This window comes from Athene noctua, chromosome 1, assembly GCF_965140245.1.
Source record: "Athene noctua chromosome 1, bAthNoc1.hap1.1, whole genome shotgun sequence".
NCBI lineage: Eukaryota > Metazoa > Chordata > Aves > Strigiformes > Strigidae > Athene > Athene noctua.
This window is the reverse complement of record NC_134037.1, coordinates 260015510-260040048: the sequence shown is the minus strand read 5'-3', so window position 1 is coordinate 260040048 and position 24539 is coordinate 260015510. Positions and strand designations below refer to the sequence as shown.

General features: G+C 42.5%; 1 protein-coding gene across 4 annotated transcripts in view; it reads right to left on the bottom strand.

The window, feature by feature from the left end:
* TENM4 (teneurin transmembrane protein 4) overlaps window positions 1-22797 on the bottom strand; it is a 601586-nt gene extending 578789 nt beyond the window's left edge. For all 4 annotated transcript variants that reach the window (XM_074918363.1, XM_074918372.1, XM_074918381.1 and 1 more), the window contains exon 1: window positions 22521-22797. The gene's annotated coding sequence lies outside the window, so the exon portion shown is untranslated. The remainder of the gene's footprint in view (window positions 1-22520) is intronic.
* Between the last annotated feature and the right edge of the window lie 1742 nt (window positions 22798-24539).

Here is a 24539-nt window from a genome sequence, read left to right as displayed (position 1 = left end):
GGGGACACTCAGAGTGACGGCATTTGTCTTCCCAAGTCACTGTTACGTGTGATGGAGCCCTGCTTTCCTGGGGATGGCCGAGCACCTGCCTGCCCATGGGAAGTGCTGAATGAATTCCTTGTTTTGCTTTGCTTGCATGCATGGCTTTTGCTTTACTTATTAAAATGTCCTTATCACAACTGACAAATATTTGCACTTTTCTGACTCCCTCCCCCATCCCACCCGGCAGTGGGGGAGAGTGAGTGAGTAGGGGTTAGCCGCCTACTGGGGTTAACTCATAACAGCTTCATAGATAAAATTATTTTTCCTGTGTAAGAAGGTCCTACAGACCTACCACATATTACAAAGCCTTTCTTGTTAACCTTAACCCTTATGGTCATTATAGCACAAACATCGAGCTATAATCTAAGGACTCCCTTTCACCAAATGTCAATACTGGGTCCACCAGATGGTCTTCTGTCTTCACGAGGCAGAGTCACTCTGCAAAGAAATTGTGACATATTTCTATCTCTCACAAATCTGCCCACCAACAGGGGACAGAGACTGCAGAGAACAGTGATGGTCAGTGACTTGATAACGTGCTCAGTGAAACTCGCTTTTCAATCATCTTTGAGAGATGAAAAGAGCACCTGTGAATCTGAGGCTGTTTCTCATTTGCTGTAGCAGACTCATAAGTAACTGCATGAGAGACTATATTGCATTGTTTAACATGGATGGGTCTGTATGGATCAAAACTAAATTTCCAGGGTATAGGAATTCGCCACTTGATAATATCACTGAAAGTGAGCATATAATTCCAGTGATGTCAGTGGAGTAACGCTAGCCCATAACTGGGCTAATGGGAATGAAAACCCATCCCATGGGTAAAGATAAAAAGATATATGGTATTAAATAAAAATAGACAGTCAGAATAACTACCTCAGCCTTGGGTAATATGTTGGGTAATAGCCTTTACTATTAGTTTTACTCATGGGAAATTTTACACAGGGAGGAGAGGCTAAATTTCATGTGGAAGAATCAATTCTTGGGACAAAGGAAAATGACAAAGATAAAAGCAATGACAAATATGGCTGAAAGTATCAGAGAGAAACAATTGCTTTTCAGATTAACCATCCTCATTTTAAATTGCCAGTGGCACTCTGTTATAAAAAATAGGGTGTTTCTAAAATCAATATATTAGACATTTTGGGTCCCAATTTGTGAGAGTCCCTTAGAAAAGGAGGAAACTTTTGTGTTATTCTTCATTAATTCTCCACTTCCTTAAGTGCTTTGGGAATTATCTGTTAAAGCAGGAATGCAGTGAAGAAAAACTAAAAGAATGTGCGTAAGTACATAAAGTTGGCCCTGTGTCAGCAAAGCCTGGAGTGTGATAAGGAAAGCTTTGTGCAAGGAGTAGGTATTTTACGATGCCACAATCATTGGTTCAATAATCAATTGTCAGGGGTTTCAAGCTGCAATGAAAGCTATCGCTTGCCAAACCAAACACTAAAAAAAGAAAAAGGAATAAGGCCTTGAACACTGCTGCACTTGTACGTTACCATTACCTGGAGTCCTGCTCATGAACCAATGCTCTGCTAAATTTTGCAGAGCCCAACAATTTTCTAGAAGTGAAATAACATGGTCTCATGACACTGAGTTTGCCCCGCCACCTCAGTTCCCAAATAGCCCACTCATTCCCATAAAGCCAAAGCCCTTCTCCCACTCTCTCCCAGCTTCAGACAGAAGACAAAACGTTGATCTCTGCCCTAATTGGGAGGACTGAGATGAGAACAGCTGGAAATACAAAATGGGCAGGAATATTTCTTTCATTTCTTTCTCTGTGCTCCAGCCTATTCAGGTTTGCTCTTCTTGTTTGACCATGGGCCAAAATCATCAAGTGGCGAAAGGATGCCACAATCCAAAAACTATCTTCTCATTTGGCTTGCTCTTCATAAAGCTATTAAACATGATGTACAAAAAGAGGGTCCAGAGCCTTATGAAGTGGCTTTGACCAAGCATTGTCTCTTAAGATTTATTCTGGTGTAACTGGCTGCAAATCGCAAGACCAATGAAGAACAGGGATCTCCTCCATCCAGAGGCCACATTAATCAGGTTTGCATCTGTTTTAAACAATCTCCGTTAGTGAAACCCTTTAATGGGCGAAACAATTTCAGTTTGATGTTGTCTTAGTTTGGTTGCAGTTTGAGGGAATGAATAAATGAGCAACTCCAATCAAGGCACAGTACTTTTAAGAAGCCATCACCCATGTCTGCCTCCAGACCTGTCCACATGGTTGCTCACAACCATTCCCAAGTGCTTATGTCTCAGTGATCCTTGTTTTAACTTCGATGTAATCATAAAGACTTACATAAAGAGACATATAGGTAATATGGAGTGATGCTAGGAGCAGATCAGAGGCTTAGCTTCCATTACAGTAATATTAAAGAAAGAAGAGTTTTCCTTCTTCCTTCTTCCTTTGCTTGGTAACAAAATGAATGGATCTGTTATCTTGTTCTTAAAGCAAAACACATCTCTGTATAACGTGAAGGCAGTGTTACAGGCTGGGCCAAGCCAGAAAACTAAAGGGGCACTTGAGGCTGCAAAAAAGAAATCTGGTGGATAATGGGACCCAATCGCTTGTACTGAGATTTCTTTGCATTAGCAACCAGTAACATAATGCTATGTGTTCATACCTGTGCTCTCTCCACTCCACTCCACTCTCTCCACTCAAACCCAGAAAAGAACCGGTTTTTTTTATTTCCAGAGTTGACCATTTTTAGAAGATTTGTTGCACTTTTGTATCTATTAATAAAATCCAGTTCCATCTAGATGCAGTAGCAGACACTTGAATCTCTGTTGCTTTGCATTCTCTCTCTCTCTTGTCAAATACGGGGTGTATAGGGATGTAAACTGCATCAAATTATAAGCCATTTGTATTCATTTTGTACAGATGCAGATTAGTACAAAATGTGAAGAATGGCGAACAATCCAGATGATTATAAGAAAACCTGCTTTCTTACATGTTCAGTTTTATTGTATTCAGATATAGGACGTGGGGAACCTCTGATCAAGCTCTTGATAAGCAAAAACGAAAAAAACAAAAACCAAAAAACAAACCCTGAATGGGTTTGGAAATCAAAGCTCTGCTCAGGGAATGAAGTTGTCACTATTTCTAAAACAGGGCAAAGAAGACCACCGCTATCCACATGGGAGATTGTGAGAATGAGGTGCTGAATATCAAAATAAATGTATATTGTGTATTCAGAAGTTATACAGATAAGAGGAATCACGAGTCAGACCCTTCGTGTATCACAGAGTGGAGGGTGTCGCTGAGTTAATTCCAGCTTGAACAAAAGTATGTACTAAAAACACAACAAAGCAAAATATATTCCATGTCTAGAGAATCATTATATTCCTCCTCAAGTCGTTCCCTTCATAGTAAATAATACATAGCTTGCTTCAGGTCTCTTTGCCTAGCTTCAGCTTCCTGACATTTCTTCCTGATGCATCTTTGTCACATATATTCAGAAGAGCCCTCTGCCAGTGAATTTCTGTTGCCTCTGTAAGCAGTCAAAACGATTTCATTGGTCCTTAACTTGCACTTTGAGGAGATAAACAGTTGGAGTTTTTCATGTTGTTCATTGTGTGATCTGTTACCAAGCATGTAATCATTCTTCTATCTGTTTTCTAAATTTTCTCTAGTTTAACAGCATCCTTTCTCTATCACTGAGACCAGACTAAAGAAGTATTTCAACAGCAGTAACCCATGACAAACACTGAGGTGATTTCACCATGCCTACATGAGACTTCCCAGTTCACCTACAAGAGTAAAGGTTCACATCAGCCTGAAAGCTCCTTTTTTACCTAATTTTCCATCATGCCATAGAAGTGTTTTGCAGTCTTGGAGTGCCTGGATAGAGTATCCCCCACGACAGTTACGCCTTGCTTTTTCTTTTCTTTGATACATGAGTTTATGTTTCACTACATTAGAGATTGCTTGTCTGTACCTAGCTTACCAAGATACCTAGATCTTTGTCAGTATCTCCTACTCTTTCATTACTAACTCCCCCAGCTTGTAGATCACCTGCAAAATATTGGCAATAGCCATATTTTTTATCCCAGGTCACTGATAAACATGGGCAGCAATGTAAATCTAGGCAATGGTGTCTCATAATCTTGTAAAAAGTTAGTTGGAAAGACATGTAAGAAAGTGTGTATATACATATATATATATATCAGTAATAACTTACAGAGAGAGACTTACACACTGTACCAAAACAATTCCCTTTCTGAATAAAACTTTAACCAGAAATATAGATAGGGATACAGATAGGGATTAGCTAATCCATCTGGCTGTATCCAGTATCATTTATGAAGGATAAAAACCATTCTCAATTAATGTGTTGGGGTCAGCTGACACCTGCAGATAGCTAAAGACAAGGAACAGGAATACTGAAATCATTATACACTTACTCATCTCACAGAGGGGTCTTTAACCTCCTTGTTTTCTTCTTACACAGTTTGATTACTAAAGCAGTTTTCCTGTCATCATAAGTCCTTGGCAGTACTGGATACTGTGGCAACTCTAAAAACTACACCCTTAACTGTAAAACATTTTTGTGGACTTTTATTTCCGAGTTGAAATATACTCAATGTCCTCCTGCAAAATATTATTTGGCAGTGCCTCTGCCTTTATCTCTGACTTTCAGTCACTGTTCCTCAAGTGGGAAATAATATGCCTTGGAGTTTTTAATAATCATACGGAACTTTTTCAAAGCGTAGTTGGGGTGTGAAAAATATATACCAAGAACATCTATGTCGTTCTGGTACCTTCCTACCTAGATGCTAGCTATCTTATCAGTCATAAAGTATTTCTAATTAGGACCATCAAGATACAAAGCCAATAACAAGAAAAAACAGGGAGCTACTGGTATTCCAGTTTTGCCCCAAAGAGACTTTGCAAACCTAGAATTTAACCTGAGTTTCCTTACAAACTGTGACTGCCTTATTTTGCAAATAAGAAAAAACTACAACACATGGTCCCACCTGCCTGTCCTACATTAACGTCAAGAATATAAACTGACCTGAATTGCTGGTAAGAACCTAATTAGCATGGCTACAGGGTGAGCAGTTTCTCCAACATAATAATTTATTAGCTAGAAATCTCTGGGCCTTGGCCAACACAAGCTTCCTGTCACGGAGATCTGAAGGAGAAAGGAACCTAACCCACAGGATTTTCTGACTCTTGGCACAATGAGTTTTGACAACGAACCTTCCCTCACTACATTCACCCTAAGTTAAATAGGAAGAGGAGAAAAGGGAATTGATACCCGTCGGGCTGCAGTGGTTACTTTCATTTCTATTAGTAAGCAGCTGTCTGGCGATCACAAGGTAATAGTCCCCATCGAGAGCTCCTGCACTGTCCCTTTATCAAAGGGAAAAGTGGCATCTGCTCTGGATAGACTCACTAAATAGATGCTTTAACTGGACAGATACTGAAAAAAAATTTGGCACGTTTGCCTCAGGGGGTTTTTGTCATCCGTCTTTGTATCTCCCAGTGCAACTTGTAAGAAAAGATGGAGGTTTCTTTTCTTTCCTTTTCTAAAAAGAGTTTCCTACTCTTTTCCTCTTCTCTGGATGACTCCCCCAAAGGATGTCTAAACTAATGGTAATTGTTATGAGCAAGGTTTGAAAATATTTAGGCTTTATCACTTTATTTCAGGATCCTCTCTTCCCTATGCTTCCCTCTGGTTTGGTTTGAAGAGCTGATCTTCTTTTCATATGTATGAATCTGAGTCATCCTGCATGGCCCTTTTATACATTATCCAATTTCTGTGGCTTTAGTACAGCGGTTGCTCCAACCAATCTGAAGTTAAAGAAAACTTTTAGACTTGGAGAGTCCTTCTCCACCTCCCAGTCCCATACTTCTCCCAGCAACTTCATTCAGAAAAGCAGAAAGGGGCCTGGGCTTGAGTGGTACTTGAACAAACAGTTAAGGTAACTAGGTTTTGATTTTTTCCTTCACATGGTCCTTTTATACAACCAATGAGGATAAATGAAGGCAACAAAGGGACTTGCTTTCATCTAGAACCGCAGATCTTTTCTCTATTTGCACTCCAACTAGTCTGCTTCATTTGGCATTTTCTGTCTCCACCCCAGTTTTCATGTTTAGAAAACACTGAGTCATTGCTGATAAAACATGCTGGAAAGTTAACTATATTTTTACCACCTATCAACATCATATACAAGGAGACTACATCTAAACTGATTTAATTGGGTAGATAGCTAACACTCTGCCAATGTTGGATCTGACATAATTTTGAAATATTATTTCTCTTTTAAGACGGTACTTGGGATGAGAACGTGGAAAATTCCATAGTCAGGGGCTGTAACATAAGGTAGTTTTTATACCGGAGTCTGTTTTGCTTTTTTTTTCCCTCTTAATGTCTTTTTCCCTTTCCTAGAAGACAGAATGATAAAATCATATAATAGTTTGTGTTGGAAGGGACCTTTAAAGGCCATCTAGTCCTTTCCCCTCACAATAAGCAGGGACATCTTCAATTAGACCAGGATGCTCAGAGCCCCATCCAACTTGACCTTGAATGCTTCCAGGGATGGGTCATCTACCACATCTCTGGGCAACCTGTGCCAGTGTCTCACCACCCTCACAGTAAAGAATTATTTCCTCACATCTAGTCTAAATCTCTCCTCATTTAGTTTAAAACCATTACCCCTTGTCCTGTTGCTACAGACCCCACTAAAAAGTCTGTCCCCCTTGCTCAGCCTGTCCTCATAAGGGAGGTGCTCCCATCCCCTGATCATCTTCGTGGCCTCCTCTGGACCCACTTGAGCAGGTCCATGTCCTTCTTATGCTGGGGGCCCCCGAGCTGGACACAGCACTGCAGGAGAGGTAAGGACATGACACAGGCAAAAAAAGGGCAACCCACAATATACTGGAGCACAGGTCAAGTGCATGCTCTGAAACCACCAATCCCTGATGAAAATGGGATCTGCAGAAAGGGAATACGCATGTATTGTCAGAATGTCCCAGGATTCAGCTCATTTGGTATAATACAGAATTCAGTTTGTTTCTAATTCTGACATTTGGGACAATGTAGATTTGGGAATGCATCTATGCTGAACACAGCGCATTACAGACAGCGCTGGATCCTGCGAGCTCCTGACAGCTAAATGGCTAATCTTTTCCAAGTTGAAGTAACAATTCGCTGTCTCATACAGAATAATGGATTTGTAATTGAGAAGATCTGACAAATTTAGAAGGGATTTTGTGCATGTGTTTGAAGAAACTGACAATTTTACAATCTGGCCTGGGATCGTCTTCTAGGATAGGACTGAAAAGATCAAAGTAAACACATGTAGGAACCTAATAAAACCATATGCCCCAAAAGACAGGTCAGCTAGCTTTCTGCTTCCCAGCTTGTCTGCAAATGTGATTCCCATTCAATAATTTTGTATGAAGAATGACAGACTGAATTTCTGTAGCCTAAAACAAGTGCTGCCAGAACACTGTGGTGATACATTAAAGGAAGGGAGAATGGGAGACAGAGAGGCCAGGACACCAAAATGATTTGGCAAAGAGGAAATAACTCGGAAGTTATTAGAAAACTTTTTCTACGGATGCATAAGTTACGAGACAAAAATGCAAGTGGTTTCTCTTGGATCACAGAACAGCTGCAAAGAGATCAGAAGTCCCCATGTCCCCTTCTTTAACACACTTATTAAGGTAAACTGTCTCCTTTATGACTAGTTAGTGTAACCACACGCGGTGGTCTAATCAGGACATTCAGGCATGTGTTATATTTACGTTTCAAATTCAAAGTCCACCCAGCGCTAACGCAGACGGAACTGGTAAAGGAGGGCTTGGGAACGTGTCCTTTAACGAAGCAGCAGGGAAGAGATGTCTCTGCATGACCAGGAAACAGCGACAGAAAAAGGATCAGCTAAATTGTCCTGTGGGACACAATCTGCAGGCTGGGGGTTGTTCAGCTCCTGCCCAAGCTGTCTAGCACATATGCTGTAAAAACAAGTGTCAGCTAATGGAGCGTGCCCTCGTGCTCAAGGAGAGAGCAAAGTGCATTGTGCTGCGTGTCCCTGTGGAATGGGGCTCTGGACAGTCCAGGAGCGACCGCCACGGACAGGCCGTGCTGAGACTGTCCGTCAGGTGTTAACTCCCAACATCAATCTGTCATTCCCCTTGTTTTCCCTTAAAGGTGATCCCTGTGGTTGGATGTTGCCCTTCCAAAATGATACTTTCTTGGGTATTCTCACTTACTAAAGGAAAGGATAATGCCCGCTCTCCTTTTGAGTAAGACCACAGCTGCATCAAAGGTGTTCGTGATCAGATTTTTTGCCTGTATTGTAGACAGAAGAACGGTAACTTTAGGTGGAATGAATCAGCTTGACAAAAGGTGTTTTAAAAAACCTTCCTCCAAGAAATTAGCCTAAATTCTACACCAGAGGCATAGAGTTAAAATGGGAGATGGATGACATTAAACTTCCCTTGTTTGTGTCCCAGCTGCAAGAATCTTGCAGTGAGTTACCTAGTGAGACAGGAATTACTGGAGCTGGTCCAACTCCACCATGCAAAGAAGTCTAACAAGCAAAAAGAATCATTTGTGGCACTTTTCCTGAAGTTCCAGGATGACTCCCATGAAACCTCAAAGGTGAAATGATCTAACAGATCTAACAGAAATGGGGAACTGTTTTGAAAATGAAAAATTCCGCATGTCACACTATGTGTGGCTAGAAAATAGGACACAAAAAGTTTTGCCTCCTCCTGCTCTGACAGAAAAGTGGTTAATTGCCATATTTGGTGAAAAAGTTATTTAAGAGCATAAAGTTGGAGTTTTAATTATATTTGGTATGTGTTACTGGCAGAGCTTTGTGAAATGATCAACAATTATCTTTCTCATCCATCAAATGCGCAGGGATCACACAGGGACAAGGAGTAGGGATATGAATATACTATGCCAAAAACATAAAACGCATTGTATCTCTTGTAGCTTTCTTCATTTTTCCCTACGTTTTCCATGCATCATTCAAATTAAAAGGGGTTTTTTTTCAGCATAGCTACTTCCCCACTTATCTGGAAGCAATCAACCCCACAAAACCTTTTCAACGTCAAACTCACTACACGAAGGCACAAGTTTTTCAGGACACAGTGGAGTTTCATTTTAAACCAAGAACAAATTAATGCATTCCGATTTATCTTCAGCACTTGATTAACCCAAAATGAATCAAAAAATGCTGCTCATTGACATGCAAAACCATCTTTATTATATTGCTACTCATAAAACTTCATATGCAATGGCACAACTGTGCCAAAACATTCAGACAACAAAAAACAGCTTAATTTCAGAGATTTACACATGTTCCTGAAAGACTGAGATATTTCATGCCTACAACCAAACTTTAATTAGAGCTAAAATTAAAATACAATGCATCCCATCAAAGTAAGCGTGCTATTTATAGCTGCATATTTAACTCTTCGGTCGTCAGGTGCTCTGTACATCAGGATCACAAACACCCTATTTAGCTAGGAAATTCATCTCTCAGTGCTTAAAACACAGCTGGAGGGAGATGCACAATATGCCATGCTGTAAATGCCACTGAAAAGATGCGTAGCTCATGAACGGTGGTTTCATGAATACAACTCGCACGCTTATCTATTTACTTTCTGATTATTTCTCTTTGAGATACTCAGCCTATTTGTGAAGGACAAACAGTAGAAAGCCTGATGCTGCAAACAGATGTGGATGCACTTAACGGGGAAATCCATTACTTCAAGCAAGGGCCAAGATTTCTATGAGACTACACAAGGCTAAGCGTTTGGCACTTACAAAAAGGCTCAGCAGAGCAGTTATTTGCTGTTTATTATGGGGGGATATTTGGAGTATTAGCTTGAGGTCCAGGAGTGCTCTAAATTCATCACATAACATGTACAATGTTAGTTAACAACAGGGGATCACAGCTTGAACGCTACTATTTGGTGTTACAGCCTGACCATCATAACTGAAGCACAACTCTCCCTGCCATCACCATCCAAAACTGGACTTTTCGGAAGAGGGGCAACGTAATGCAAACGATCCCTACCAGTAAGCAGTGGGTAGTTTCAGCAAGCACAGAGAGAAATTCAGTGCTTGCCATCCCCTCAGCAATTCAGCTTTGTCCAGATTTTATTGAAGACTTCTCAGACAGAGGGAGCAGGTGACATGAGTGAAGGAATAAGGAGCTACTTTAACTTCTGTGCTTGAAGCCTGGAAGTACAACTATTTGCCACCAGTCACCCTCTTTCAAAGCAATTACTCAGGTCTTTACCTTTAGCTGGGATGAAGCAGGACTTGGATATGCAAAAACATGGCAAAGCACGTTGGACTCTGTGTAGAGGTGACACAGAGCACTTTCACCACCCTGTAATGTGGATGGTGAAACCCTGTAATACCCTATAGCAGGTATTTTGACCTAAGGGTTTTGTGTAGCCAACTTCCACTAGCCATGTCAGGTATGCTATTTAGGTTTAAGGATCTCAACATTATGCCAGTTAGTACTGGTCAGATAATAACGATGGAATGCTTTGAAAACAAACTTTATCTTCCATTTTTAAGGACAGAATAATCCAATGGCAAATCCACCGAGTAAGAATTAGATGCTGTGACTGCCCAAAAGAACTACTTTCAAAGGTTACATACATTGTTAATGGAAATCTGGAATAACAGCAAGGAGAAAAATGAAATATCCAGTACCTCAGACAGAAAAAAACAAATACCAGGTTATAGACAACAGAGGCATGATCCCAATCTATAGAAGGTTTCCTTTCAAAGCTGGATGTCTACTTGCAGATATCCATTAAAAGCCCACACATTAATTACAAAGGGAAAAAGATAAGGGTTCAATTCATTTACTTCTTTTGTTCCACACATTTCATGGCCGTCAGTCTGAAATTCTGAAAGAGGCCCACATTGAAGATAACCCTATAAACAGAATAACTTGGGACTTAAAAAAAAAAAAAAAAAAAAGGGGGAAAAAAAAACCCGTATACTTCCCCCACATATGGTTCTAACAGATGTGGTTTTAAATTACCGTTGGGACATAATAATGTTTTTTGAATGGACTGAATGTTAAATAGTTGGCTCCTCCTATGTGACAGACATTAGCGCTCAGTGGTTTAAGTAGAAAACTCCCCATTTGTGTCTTTAGCTGGCATGTACTTCATTTTCAGCCCACGCTGGTCAGTATGATTTAATACTTTGGCCTGATGTCCCTCTCAACAGCAAGAGAAAGGATAAAATAGGATTAAAGAAATAAAACAAAACAAAAACAGGCAACATATCCCCCCCCCCCTCAGCAGACAATGCCAGGCAGCCTGCATTGTTCCTTACACAACAACTCTTGCAGGGCTGCAGTGGAAACTCACTGGAGAGGACAGCTGAAGAAGAAAAATGTTAAATAATTCAAAGCCACTAACATCAAGTCTGATGTAGGTATAAAAATAGTTACAAAACATCACTCTACATGTTTTCATTATGGGAACTTTGACTTACTTGGAAAGATCAAGAAAACCCCAAATCTATCACCCTCCCAGCCTCGTACGCTCAATTAGTCCGGCAGTTGAAATGACATCCATTTCCAAACCAGCCTTCAATTTTCATGGCCATTTCGTGTTTCTGCACTGGGGGAGCCAGTACAGTTCCACAGCAGGAGTGAAGAAGTCTGATCCAGAGCCCATTAAAACCAACGGGAGCCTTTGAATTAACAGTAATGATCCTTGGATCTGGCCCTGGTTTAGGTTAAAGTGCTGCAGTGCTTTGGGGATTCAAGCAAGATTGGATGTGACCGGCTTTTGTTATCTCCAAAAATCTTTGTCACTGAGAATGTCCACTTCCAAACACTCAGTCTGCGAGAGCAGTGCACTTTTTAAAAAAAGGCCCTCATGAAATATTCAAGGGAATGTGATGCAAGGTGAGCTACCATATAGTCTGTGTAAAGTTAGCTCAAGGTATTTTCATTTGAACAGCGGGAAGAAGAGAGAAACAAACAGGAGCATTCACAGATAAAGAATATGTGCCCGCACGCACACACACACATTTGATCAGCAGTTTTGCTGGGGCTGGGTGTGGGGAAATGAAATAGTAACTGACAAGTAAAAAGTAGCCTGATTATTTTAATTTTTTTTTATTTATTTCATGCACAGCAGAGATGTTACAGAATTTTTAGCCTTCCATGCTCTCAAAGGGGGGGCAAAAAAAAAAAGGGGAAAAAAAACCAGTCAAACCATCTTCACTGCACAGAGCACTGGCTGCAGCAATCTAGCTCAAGCACTGAAAGAGCTGGCACAGGTCCCTCTATTCCTGGTGCTCTCCCATTTTCTCACCCCCAGTGCTGCCTCCCCAAAAGACCCACTTTTCTTCCCTAGTATCAGCTTCTGATACTCCCTTTTTTCCTGTTACCATCTTCTCTACTAGACACTTGCTGTCTCATAATCTCAGGAGAAGGCATATAAAGCCAAAATAAATAAATACATAAAATTCAACAAAACATTAATTATGCAGAAGGTATAAAATAATACAAAACTAAGTGATGCAGGTGTACAATAACATTCCTCCCCAGAGCCCCTGATCAGCAGTGTTTGGCACAAAGAGCCACAAACAGATGACATTTTAAAGCGTATGGGGGGTATGCAGAGATGTAAGCAATGGTTTGTAGCTTCTATATGAGTCATTTGTGCATCCTTCCAATCCCGAGTAATATTGCGAACAGCACCAGCAATAATAAGCTATAAAACCCAAGCTCTAAAGCAAGCACTGTTCAGGTAGACCCAAATGCCCATCAACAAACAGGGCTTTAAGTGACAGACAGGTGGCTTTGTCTGCTCACACTTTCTTGCAAGATAAAAGCAACAACAGGAGAGTATTTAAAGTTTCCGAATCCTAGGCGTCTTTGCAGGGCATCATGAACACAACATGGATTTTAGGATAGGAAGGAGTGAAATTTAGGAGATGGAGATGCAGGAGAAACATGTCAGGCTGTGAGAAGATGGTCATTAAGTTGTCCCTTGGTTCAGGACTCAGATGCTCCAGCGTGGATGAAGTGAGTGGCATAATTTGCTGTTTGAGGGAAGAGCAAATGCTCTCTAGAAAGAAGCTTGAGAAAAAATACTCAGATGCTGTCGATGAGAAGCAAAAACATTAGAGCCACAGACAACTTCACAGTCAGATGTCACAAGACAGGCAGGCTGGTTGTTCTTACTTGATATTAAGTGCATTTTGTTGGTTATATTTTTGTTCAGATTATCCCCAGGACAAGAATAAAAGTCAAAATGAGAGCCTTTTTCATTGCTCGACTTCCTGATTCTCTCCCAAAGCCTCCAATCATTACACCACAACCTACTCTCACAATACTGAATAACTAGCTGGGTGATAAAAACATCAGATGAAATTCAGTGTCAATAAAAGCAAAGTAATGCATAAAGGGAAAACTGATTCTAACAATGCATACACAATGTGAGCTCTAAATTAGCTGTTACCACATAGGAAGGTGGCTGGGGAATCACCATGGGATGTCCTCTACAAATACTGGCTCTTTGCTTGTGCCCGTCAAATGTCCAGGGAAAATCTTGGGATACGTTAGGGGGAAAATAAACAACAAAAGGAGAATAATATATTGGGATGGTGCTGTATAAGCTAATGATGCCTTCCTATCTTAATGCCACATGCGTTTTTGGTCGACCCACCTCTAAAATATATAGAAGAATTAACGAAGACAGAGAAAGGGACTGCAAAGATTCCTGGGAATATAGAAAAACTTTTTCAGGAGAGATGGGGAAGGGATTTTCAGCTTGGAAAAGAACAAAAATTGGGAAGAACAGACTTCTACTGAATCATGATGCCTATAACCCACCAAGTACGAGTCACCTAATGAAATTACCAAATTGCAATATAAAGCAGAACAAAAGGAAGACTTTTTCACTCACTCCACGATTCCAAATTTTGAAACTTTTTTTTTTTTTTTTTTTCAGGATATTGTGGCCATCACAACTATTCACTGGGTTTAAAAAGAATCCAGCAAATTGACAGAGGACAACTGCTTCAAGTGCCTACTGGGCAGGACAGTCCAAAAGACTGTCCTGAAGATAGACGAGTGTAATGACAAAATGCACTCTGTATTTTAATATTAATAAAATTAGGCTTCATATCAGCATGATACAACTGCTGAAAGCAGCTGGTTACCCAGGAAAAATCTCCTGGGTCAGGAGACTAGCCTAAATATTCACGACTTCCAAAAATCTGTTTGGACCCCTTCCTTCTCTTTTCCCCTCACATGTGCTGCCACCACATTGACTGAATGGAAGTCACTAACTGAGCAGAAAAATAATTTTTTTTTTTTTTTAAATGGAAAAATAGCTAGTTTTCTCCTGGATTGATTAATTAAATCAGAAGATCAGATATGCTTTGGAAGGAGAGGATGTGGGGAAAGATCTGAGAGGGAAGGAGAGGGAGAGAGCAGGAGCCCTGCCCTTCCATGGCAATGGCTCCAGAGGTTGGCTCTGATGTGAAACTACAGCCTCAGTCACCTGCAATGGTGATAAAAGGAAAAATCTGATCACACAAAAATTAAAATTATCTGCTCTTTCGCTTTTGGTTTGGTTTGGTGGGGTTTTGTTATCCCTCCCCACCCCTTGCTTTTTGACTGTGATTTGCAATAACAGTTGCTGTTACAAGAGAATGTTGTTGTATTAAATCAGAATTCTTCTGTCAGAAGAACCATGAACCCGAAGGTGGGATACAGGGGAATTTGTGTGATTGCTCTGTCAATGCAAAATCTCCTGAGATTTCTTCGGTTTTAATCCCATTCTACAAATCCTGCAATGTTGTATTGCTTTGATGCAGCTTTGTGGGATTCTCATTAATTGTATTCACTTTTGTTTCCAGGAAGCTTGAGATTTCATCATCTGCTAACATATGCTGAAATGCATGTGTCGGTTTTATAATAAAATTCCAATATATAAAGATATCTATAAAACACACAAACACAAAATTAGTTTGTAACAAAATCTCAAGTTACCTGTTTATTAGGGAAAGGCAAAGCTGGTAGTGCTGTCAATTATGGGAAGAGCGAGGCAGCTTTAATAATAAAACAGCATTCGTGGTTTCTCATAACTATACTAAGCAAATTGTTTGGGCTGAAAATTTCCATGCCAGCTGTCTGCCTCAGGCTGAAGTTTTTTGGAAAATTTCAGTCAAAACAGTTCAGCAAATTCTGAGAACAAGGCTAGGGAAAAATATGTTGTTTTACCCATGTTAAAAAAATGCCTTCAGCCTTCTCTCTAAAACCTCCTCTGGGATCTCTAGGACTTTAGAGGAGGACTTGAAATTTGCCTCGGAGAGAACTGGTTTTCTTTTAATGAATTTTGTGTAAATCTGTGTGAATTTGGCCAAGTTTAGACATTTTTGATAACAACACTGTTGCCACATGCTACTGGGTGCATTTGTACACATTTGTCAGCTTCCATCACTTGAATTTCCACCTGTGTGGGACAAAACAAGATGCTTTTTGCTGTGGGATGTGTCAGGTCTGCATCCAAGTATCAGAATTGAAATCAGAGATGCTCTCGGATGCTCGGCATGGTCCCCAGCTGGATGGAGCTGAATGATGGTGGGGTGAGAGACCTGCAGGAGCAGGGATTAGAGGGGTGAAAATGGGATTACAGAATAGTGCTGGAAGAGGTAGGAGATCAGAAGATTAGACTGGGAGGGAGGGATGGATGGGGAGGGACCTGTTTAGGGGAGCAGAGTACTCTGTTAAACCAAGCAATGATGATCTGTTAATTTAAGCCATTGACACATACAAATACTGAAATGATGTAATGTGACAAAACTACTAGCTTTTGCAAGACTTTAAAAAAACCCCAAAAAACAAAGACAAGACAAAGAGACCAATAATAAGATTAAAAAGTATGTACTGGAGACCCAGAAGTGAAGAAGAAAACACAATGAAAGTTGCCTTAATCAAACATCATCACTACGAAGCAGTCATTATTCACAACATAAAAGAGTTTTATCCAAGCCAGCGTGGAGACGAAGCAGTGAGAATGAGGAGTAGAAGATGAGGTTTCTCATCCCTGTCTCACCCACTGCAGAGCTGGAAGGTTTGTATTGACTAAGCAGAGCACCAAGGAATGAGGACAAATGTGTTTCAGATTAAGGCAGCCGAACGATGCTCAAGACTGTGGGCAATGTTGGGCAAGTCACTTCAACCCAACATTTCCTAACTGTGTCGAAGTTAAGTGTGTTGCAACCTCTGTATCATCATCTCGATAGCTCAGAGTCTGATCTGGTTACGTGTCAAACGCCCACAACAGCAATTAAAGGCCGTGTGAACTTTGCGTTAGCCCCGTGAGTAACCCCCGATCACAGCTCGGTTTGCAGTAACGCATCCTGAGATCAGTTCTTGAGTTTGTTCTCTGCTTTCTAGCACAAAAAATCTGTGCCAATGCCAAAAAGCTGATCACACCTTAAACCCAGTCCCACAGAGGGCAATCTTCTAGAAATAGCAGCGTTTGCTTGTTCCCGGCTGACAGGATCTAGGCTGCACCAAGCCCAACCACCCAATGCCGTGTGTATCAACAAGCGGGGAGCAAATTCCAGCACCTCTCACGCTCCATCAGTTTTTCCAAACACTTCTGGCAGTTACTTCTGAAGGCGTTTTGACTAACCAAACTCTCCTTTCCTAATCTTCATTACATTACATAGGCAAGGACGAAGAGGCAGTTCAAAAGGAACTGGCAGAATACGGAAACATTTCCATTATCAAATTTAAGAGTTCGATTAAATTACAAGATTGGGTGATTTAAGTCCTGGGGATCTAAGTGGACAAGATTGTTTACAACTTGTTGGCCTCCAGGACTTTGCTTTCATGAGGACAGACTGTACTTGAAGACACTCCTGCTCAGGAAACAAACTTTGGCTTCTCTTTCCCTCCATACAGCATGGCATAGAACACAGACCCAATATTCCCCACAAGGCACAGCCCTAGACTGAAAGTTTTAAGCAATTTTAAGGTTTTCGGGGCACTTACTGGAGTTTGTGGAAGAAAAGACAAAGCCTGCGAGCCCTTATTGCATACATAACACAGGGCTGAAATAGTAAAATCAGATTTAATCCTTCTGTTTTCTAACTTTTCCTTGTTTGATCAACCTCCGGAATACTTTGAAGACTCGGTGTGTGCAAACAAATGAGCAGGCAAGTGATACAGCTTCTACTCAGTGTTTAAAGAGAAAACAGTACTGAATAATCACCTAAAACCTAAGTCAATGGGCAGCGAGACATGTCCTGCTTTCACGTTTGTTCTTCTGCCTGGGTACCATATCTGCTACTAATGCCTTAGTGGTTGTTACTGAGGCGAAGCAGGATTCTGGACTGCAGTGGTTTTCCTACTTCACTGAAGCTGGAGGAGATATCGGTGAGATCTATTTGAATCATCCCCATTTAAATGGGCTGATAAATGCAGTTCAGCAAGCTCCTCCACCTAAACTGACCATCAGCAACTCCTCTCTTCTTTTTCCCTCTTCACCTCGCTTTTTTAAGGAGGACATCCTAGAAAGCAAGTTGTGCTTGGAATAGGAAATTTAATTATCAGCCCTATTCCGTTTCATAGTGCATCTTCCTCTTTCCAGCTGCCAACACACTGGAAGAACATAGATTTTCATGTCTGCTGCCTTCACGGACATCTTTACATTTTAAAAAAAAAAAGATCACTTCTACTGATACCCAACAGGACAATGTGCAATGAAGTTTGAATCCCCCTACAGCACAAAGAGCTTCATTCACAGCAATTTGGTATAAAAGCATAAGGGTTTCAGTGAGCAAGCCTCAAACTTCCCAAGAAATTTGAACTTTCTGTAAGAAACTCCCCAAAGCCAAGGAAACGTGCCCTCCTATTCAGATTTCAACTCTGCCTTTAAAGAGGTTCCAGGAAGAGTGATTCAGGACAGCTGGCAAAAAAAAAAAAAAAAAAAAAGTGTATTTCTAGGAAAAGTATTGGACTATCAGTGCAGCGATGGTGAAATGGCACAGAGGAATGCAAATCATATGTTTATTCCTGAGTAAAAATAGAAGTCCTACAGCCACACTACAGCACCACTCTTCAAGCTATGCTGATAGAGTTAAGATATAAAATTTCTCCATGATTCTTCTTCCTTTTAATCTCCAGCAAAGAGGATATACATGTATATTTATATTTTTAAAAATATTTCATTACAAGACATTTTCTCTGAAACATATTTGTCAAGGATCCATGAATACCCAATTCACTGGCAAGTGGTGCACGTTACTCTGTCAAAGTGCCCAGCAATGCCAATCTGTCGGTTCAAAGCAGAAACAGAATATTTTAGCGTTTAGTTACAATAAACTGCGTTGATAGACGTTGTAACAGGGCAGGTAAGAGCGAGTCTTTAAATCTGAATTGACATTGATTTACATAGTTCCATTTCTTTGAATCAAATCTCAGAGAGAGAGAGAGTTTCAAACTGCTTCACTTTTTGATATTACAATTACAGATTTCTTAAACACAGAAGAGTTTGCTTTTAAAAAAGAAAAAATAAAAGACTCAAGTGCCTACAGAGATAAGATAAAAAGAGAAAGTGATGTTAAATATATCAAACGAGCAAGTTTCTGTTTATTCATCTTTTTTAATTCTTCATTTTCCCCCCATAAATTTTTAAAACCACCTTGATTTCAAACCCTAGTAAGAAATCACATATGTCATGCAACACTCCTCCTGCCAAATCTCTCTCATTGTGGTATTACTGCAATATTTGTAACTTTTGATCTGGAAACATCAAGTTACGTAAGATCACAGTTCTGCTCCTTGCAAGGATGTGATTCTGTCAGAAAGTGAACCAGTGAAGCGGGAGCTCGAACAGAACTGGAAATGACCTTCCCAGGGAAAAGGCAGTTTTTCTTAAGCATCCCAACTATTTTCAAGTACAAGAACTCAATGTTTTATTCTCCTGAGCAGAGAAATGGTGAACGACCAGGTTAAAAATAATCAGAGCGGGCTCTTAATTAGAATAGTGCACATGTTGTAGAGGGAATGAAATAACATTTTAGTTATTACGCACTCCAGGAAACCAATCAAATAAAAGCAAAAAAAATTCCTCACTTTGCAAAACAAAAGAGAACAACACTTTCTCTTGCCAGTGTACTATCCCCTCACCAAAACAAAAGGAAAGCATCTAATTTAAATGAGTCAAGGAAAATAATTAAGCAACAAGGACTTCAAAACCCCAGTCTTCTCAGCGTAAATCTCACTCCTTCCCCCAGATCCACTGAACCCAGAGCAATGTCTCCCTTTTTCCAACCATGTAGTAAATAAATCATCGAGGGGATATCTCCCCTCCCTCCCCAACCAAAACCAGACGAGTAGTTTTAGTCTCTTCCCTCAATGATTCTTCCCTATCCTTTAAAATCAGAGAAGATAAATTCTCCCCAGAAAAGCCTTTCTAAACCAGGACCTCTTGGGAATAAAAAAGGAAACTATGAAGTTAACTTGTGCACCTTTCTTCGCCTTTTCCCCCTTCCCCTGCCAAAGACCAGCCTGAGAACCTCTTTCCACACTGAAGATCCTCTTTCTCCACCAAAACATGACATTTTTTCTCCAAATCACACAAACAAATGACAAGATAAACTGAAAATCTCCCCTTGTAAGGATGTGCACACATGCACGCACGTATGTACGGGAAGGGAGGGTGAGGCACAGAGGCAGGAGTCCCTGCAGAGATACAGTACATCTCAGTGCAGCAATTCCCAATTCTGGTGATTTTTCAGTGGTAAAAGGGGGAAAAACTGAAACAGATTTTCTGCAAAAGTGCAGACCCCCTTCCCAGAGTGGTCCAGTGCAGAGCAACGGTCTCACTGTCTGGGGGAAGCACAACCCAGGTAACATTTCCACGTGCCTGGGAAACGCCTGGCCACACACCGCGACCTCACGCTCCCCTCCCCGTCCCCAAACCTGCTGGAAACCACCACAGACCCTCATTTTCCTTGCCCATGTGCTGGCTTGGGAGTCACATCCTTAAGGGATCATGGCAGCGGGGAATCCTCATGGCCACAAAACAGCCCGCACCAGCAAGGACTGATCCATCAGCGTGGCACAGGCTGGGAGCTGGGAATTGAGCAGGGAAGGGCAGCTCGCAGTGGCCACAAACCAGCGAATTCCTACAGCCTTGTCACACAGGCAAAGCCAAGCGAGCTGCTTTGAAGGCTTGTCTCGCTGCAAAACAGTGCAACGGAGACGCGTCTTCCTACCTTTATGCCTACACACACACGCACACCATACTAAAAAATAAATAAATAAATAAATATATACACACACACACACACACACTCCTTGCTTTTTCCACCCAAGCCTATAAAAGTGCTACAGGCTGAGACACTAAGTGGGAGGCGCCTGGCTCTGAAGGGGCCAATGAAATAAATTAAATACAAATCACTGGCTCAGCCCCAGCCTCCCCCAGCAAACCAGGGAGATGCTGGGGTGGCTGGTGGCCGATACCCTGCCCTTGCCAGCCCCAGCGTGCAGCTGGCATACACGGGCTGATGGCATAGTATGGGCGTACAGGGTAAATCTTGGGTTTTGCAGGCACATATGGCGCACATGTTGGGAGCAGAACACTTTCCATAGGAGGGGAGGGGCCACCCTACTAGTAAGCAATTTTATTAGGGTCAGTGAAGCAGAAAGAAATTGGGTTGGGATAGACTGGGATCTGCCAAGTTCCCCTGCCCAAGCTCCTGAGCCCCAGAGCAAGGAGCAGCACACTAACAACTTGCCAGGCTGCAGCAGAAGTTTACCTATAAAAAGCGCACAGACAACTTGCAACTTCAGAGCTTTGCTCTCATTTTCTCATTTTCTGTCCCTTCCTTCACACGGGACTTTTCTCAGGGGAAAAAAAAAAAAAAAAAAAAAAAAAAAAAAAAAGCAAAAAGCAGCTGTAAATCAGACTGCACTGCAAAAAGTTAAGAAGGAAGATGGGGTGGAGAGATGATTTTATGGTTTGATTCAGGGTTTTGCTGTTTGTTTGGTTTTTTTTTTATCATAAAGAATTGAACTTTCCTGGAAGAGCCATGAGCAAATGCATTCAAGACGCAGAAAGGTCTTGCCTATCTAGTCAATAACTATTTAGCTAGCTCTGTTTTGGCTGTATGAAAAACGTATTTCAGACTCTATATCCCATAAGTCAAGGCATAAATATGTTTGGTGGGTTTTTTTGAGGGGTTTGGTTTTTTGTTTTTTGTTTTTTTTAAATCATGTGCTTAGATGGTTGTAAACACTGAATTTCTAAGCATGGTCATGGTAAGAACAAGTAAATATATACTGCTTCATTAATACTTTAAGCTTTTATTTTTAATTATTTTTTAAAGATTTGACATGCCTTAACTACCACTTATTTCAAAGTAAAATATCCCAGATAACTTAGACAAAGACAAAAAAAATATAAAAATTAATCAAAACATCTACCAAGAAATAAATGTCCTTTGGCAGCAGCCAATTTTATGTTCAGCAGCCAAAATTTGTATTTCAGAAAGCAAATTGCTTTGAATGTGAGCACGAGTCTGAACCACTGCATTTCTCCCAGGCACTCCAGCATCTTTTCTGAAACGCCACACTATTTGGGAGAGCTTTTAAGACTGGCAGGGCACGGCTGGAAGCAGGGCTTTAACATTTAATGCCTAAGAAACAGAATTGTCCCTCAAGTTGCAGTCAAGCGCATTTTTCTTATTTTTGTTGGAGGCAAACCCACCCTCCCGTGGAAAATGGGAGACCCCTTCCCCATCCCTGAGTCTCTCACAGATCCGAATGTAAACAGACCCCCCCCACACACACACACACACACTCCCACCCTGCAGCAGGACATGGGAACGGGGCGGAGGGTTCAGACAGAGCAAAAGGAGCTTTGTGCAGCTGAGAAATACCGAGGCACTTTTTTTTTTTTTTTTTCCCTTCTTCTCCACACACCCCCCCCCCCCCCCGCTTTTACTATTACATAAATAACACCGATTGATCTTAAAGCTGCATCCTTGCTCCAGTGCCTCCAAATCTGCACTGATGCCTCCCCCCCCCAGCACAGCCGCACCGCTCGGGGTGCAGAGGGAAGGGTTTCGGGGGGGGGGGGGGGTGTTGGATGGGAAAAGCCACCCCAAACATACCCTGGAGCAAGGTCTTGCCAGGCTGAGGGTGCCTGGTCCCCACCGCCCCAGCCAAGAGCTTCCAGCAGCATCTTTGCCTCCTGCTGAATTTGCTGCAAACTGTGCGCGGAGGGAGCAGCAGGGCTGGGATGCGAGGGGAAGAAAAGCAAGCTGGGCAGAGGGAGGGATGTTGGGGAGGAAAAAACAGGGATTCAGGGAGCTTCTCCCCAGCCCCAGCCCGTGTGCCTGTCTGCTTGGTGGGAAGAGGAAAGGGGGAAGGGAAAACTGGAGGGAGGCGATCGCACAAATGCACTTTTCAGAGCAAAAAGCCGAGCTTACCATGTCTGCAGGCGTCCCCCCACCGAAATGCCACTTATGTGTCCAGCGATCCCAAAGTGGGCAACTACAGCCAGGCACCGGAGCTCATCTCAGCAGGCAGCTCGGCAATACACCACCGCCACCCCCAAAAATAAAAATCAAAATAAATTTAAAAGCAAACAAACAAACAAAAAAATAGAAGGACCGGTCCAGCTTCTTTCCTGGCAGGAATCGTCCCTGGTAGGACTGCCCAAAATAAGCAGCTGCAATCCAAAGGCTTTATTTAAAGCTTCCCCCCTCCTCCTCCTCCTCTCCTTGCCTCGCTCTCTCTCTCCCTCTCTCTGTTACACACAGAGAGAAAGAGAGACACACACAGGTTACATGAATGGGAGGCAGGAGCCGGCGCTCCCGGGCTGGGAATGACAGACACACATGGGCCGGCTGCTGCGCACCGCCGGCGGCTCGGCTCGGCTAGGCTCGGCTCGGCTAGGCTCGGCTCGGCTCGGCTCGGCTCGGCTAGGCTCCGGGCGTGGGGATGGCGTGCGGAGGGGATGGGCATGGCATGGATGTGGGAATGGGCATGGGGTGGAATGGGTATGGGGAGGAGATGGGCACGGGGAGGAGATGGGCATGGATGTGGGCACGGCACCGTCATGGCACAGGCATGGGGTAGGGAGGATGGGACACATGGGTGTGGGCATGCCATAGGCATGGCATAGGGTGGGAGGGGACATAAGCATGGGCATGGTATGGCCGTGGGCATGGGGAGGAATTGGACATGGGCATCGGCATGGCATGGGCATGGGGGGACATAGGCACGGGCATGGCATGGTATGGGCATGGGGCGAGCTGGGAAGGTGGTGGCATGGGCATGCCATAGGCATGGGGCAGGGGTGGACGTAGACATGGGCATGGTATGGGCATGGGGAGGAGCAAGGCATGGGCATGGCATAAGCATGGGGCAGAGGGGATGTGGGCATGAGCATGACATGGGCATGGTGTAGTCATGCGGCACGGGTGGAGATAGACATGGGCATGTCATGGACATAGGAACTGGGCATGGGCATGGGCATCACATAGGCATGAGACAGAGGAGGACACAGGCATTGGCATGGTCACGACATGGAACGGCATAGTCATGGGGCAGGGGTGGACATAGGCATGGGCATGGCACGGCATGGGCATGGGGAGGAGTTGAACATGGACGTGTGGAAGGGACGGATGGTCATAAGGAAGGCATGGGTATAACATGGGCATAAGGAAGGGATGGGCATGGTGTAGGCATGGGGAGGGGATGGACATAGGCATGGCATGGGGAGAGGGTCGATGTGGACGCAGTGTAGGAAGGGGATGGGCTTGGCACATAGAGGGGGTGGTCAGGGGCATGGAAAGGTCGTGGGCATGACATGGGCATGTACATAGGGATGGGCATGATGATGAGATGGGCTGGGTGTGGACATAAGCATTAGAAGGTATATGGGCAGGGGAGAGGATGTGCTTTGGAATGTGATAGACATGGGCTGGGCTTGGGCATGGGTCAAGCATAGGCATGGAACAGGCAGGGGGATGAGATGGGATGGGCATTGGCTTCAGCATGTGAGTGAGGAGCGGATCGGGATGGGGACAAGGATGGGATGGAGAGCTGCCTCAGATGGTGCCTTCATCTCCTGGACCTGGTGAGCCTCTCTCCTTTTGGGGTCAGGTGGGCTCCAGCTTCAGCATGTGTGAGGAGGAAGGGGAAACCTCTGTTCCTCCCTTGCCCCTAGTTGCATAATGTCTTGCTTTTGGGGTCAGGGAGTGTCATCCACAGTGGTGTCAGGAGATTTCATCATCATTATTATTATTATTATTATTATTATTATTATTATTATTTACATAATTGTGGCGTTTGATAATTAAAATCAAATTCTCAGGAAGAAGACCTGCAAGACTGCAGTTGCATCATTTAAGGCTACTTCTTCTTTGGGAGGAAGATCAATGCTACCAGTTTCTGCCTTTTAAATGTTTGTGGAGATTTTGTTTTGTTTTTAAACTGTAGTA